The sequence below is a fragment of the Acyrthosiphon pisum genome, unplaced genomic scaffold (assembly GCF_005508785.2).
Source record: "Acyrthosiphon pisum isolate AL4f unplaced genomic scaffold, pea_aphid_22Mar2018_4r6ur Scaffold_53;HRSCAF=357, whole genome shotgun sequence".
Classification (NCBI taxonomy): Eukaryota; Metazoa; Arthropoda; class Insecta; order Hemiptera; family Aphididae; genus Acyrthosiphon; species Acyrthosiphon pisum.
In genome coordinates this window covers 15,059-17,733 of record NW_021775045.1, presented here as the reverse complement: position 1 = coordinate 17,733, position 2,675 = coordinate 15,059, and positions in this window count along the sequence as shown.

The following is a 2,675-nucleotide window of genomic DNA, read 5'->3' as shown; positions in this document are numbered from 1 at the left end:
CAATAACAAGAGTCAAGGCAGGTAACCCCATGCGGGAAACGATATCGCACGGCTGATTAAATTTATTTATTGTATTGACAAATTAATTATCTTATAGTTTTATATTATTCATTCGAACACGGCATTAAACCCTTACACTTTTGGCCATCGTTCTTATTTCATTTTTGCAAATTTTTTTCATATGGTCATAATAATGCCTTAGGACCATCACTCGATTTTATTGATACACACGCAAAAATGGTTTTCAAACATTCCCGCCTTCGACAGAATTAGATTAGACATAAACAAATTCTTAACTTCAAATACACCAATAATTACTGTTGATTAATACATTTTAGGTAATATGATTTATTCTCAGCTCTCACAGTTATTTGTACACATCATGGAGTGTGTTTAACATAAATTTACATGTCTATATTCGTTTCAGGAACATGCGTCAGGTGTGGCTGGCAGAAAGAGCCCTAGCCGATCCTGCAGCTGTGCCACCTAGACCAGTAAGAATGCATTTCGTTGAAAATGCGGCCCGGGATAGGGGCCGAAACAACCTGCCTACTGCAAATGAAGTTGCGGCCGTGTTCGTAGGTGAAGGTGGTCTTCCTCCCAGAAACATCAATCTGGTCATCTACGACACCAATCCAATCGACCAGCAACAGCGGACGCAATATATACCAGCGGGTTAGTTAATAAATATTTAACACAACTTCCCGCTCACAAAGAATGAATGACTTCCTTTTTGCCTGTTGTGCACCTCACACAAACACACATACATAAAATTATAACAGATGTCATGATTTAAGAGTCTAACTGCTACCAACGAATAGTTGGATAGAGTGACAATAAGTAACATTAATCAAATCTAAAGTTATATTACTTCCATATGTTGTGCTTTTATTTCATAACTGACATCACTTATAGACACATACACTATTATTATATTTATATTCAGGTATTATTATTATTACTATTACATTTTATGCGTTATTCCATGTGTTTTCATTCAAGCTGTGTATAGTAAACATTCTATTGCATACAGTACTATACACATCAATTTAATAAATAGTTAACTAATAAATCATTTATTAGATATTTATTTAATATGATGAATATATGTGTATGATATAATGATTATTGTGGTGGATTGTATACAATTATTTACTACTTTCTAGGGCAGTTGTAATACATAACAGATGTCATGATTTAAGAGTTTAACTGCTACCAACGAAGAGTTAAATTACTTTGACTACATTTTACATTTTGGACATTATTTTGAAATTCTATTACTTTATAACTAATACGTTAGGTTAAAACAGACTTCAACCATTTCAATTGTGCAGTAATACTTATTACCTACATTAGCAGTTTCGGTTTGTTGTGTGATAAAACAAAAGCCATTACATTATATTATGATAGTATGACAATAAGTTACATTAGCCGACCTTAGAGTTAATATTTTAGTTTATATTTCTTTTGCGGTTCTACAAAACATTATGTACTTGCTATACACACAACACAATCATAACAATAAATAAATAACTGAGAGTTAAATTACATCCCATCATATAGAATCATGGTTTTAATTGTACAGTAAATATCAGACCACACATATTATATTCTGACAATATTTTGGAATTTAATTAGTTATTTACCAACTAAACTTAACTGACATATATAATAATACTTATTGAATTAACAGTGTAAATTCATTGTGTTGGTGTGAAACAGGCTATTATATACATTATTATAAATTTAAAATAGCGTGGATCAACATAATTATTTTCATAATTTTGTAGTAATAGTGTGACAATAAGTGTTCTAAAGTTACATTACTTCAATATGTTGTGCTCTTATTTCATAACTGACATCACTTATAGACATACACACTATTAATATATTTATTTTTCCTTTCTATTTACATTTCCTTTCTTTTGTGGTTCTACAAAACATTATGTAGGTACTTGCTAAATAGAGAAGAATTAAAACTATGATTTCACAGTATATAATATACTTAATAACTAATAGCACTTACAATATTATAGCCGACCTTAGAGTTAATATTTTTTATACATTCACACAACACAAATGTATCTCCATAAACTAACTCTCAGCTACTAGAGACCTTTGGTTTAAAAATTAACTTAAAATTTATTATATTTCTCAAGGGTCATGTCACTCAGATCCCATGTTATATCCGCTGTTCTTCCCGTACGGCGAGGCCGGTTGGCATAACGGAATGTTGCAAGAGGGCCCTAGACGAAATAATGTCCGCAGTCGAAACACTATTAGAGAGTTTGCGTGCTACCGTTTGGGCATTCGGTATGAGGGAAATAATGACACCAGGCACCAACAGTTCAGTTCAATACATCAAGGACGGTCTTTGTTGCACATGTACGTGTGCGACGAATACGTTCAAATGGAAACAAACAATCTGAACTACATACGTCAGAATCAGAGGGATCTCCTAGCGGAAGCGTATCAAGGGCTCATGGACCATGTGAACCAACACCTCATCGTCAATCCTATGGCGGTCGGGCCGTAGGATAATTTTGCCGTCGACGTTTGTGGGCAGCGACCGATACAACAAGATGTGTTATCAAGACGCCATCACCATGGTCCGTAGCAAAGGCAAACCCGACCTGTTCATAACGTTTACGTGCAATCCCAGGTGGCCGGAGATC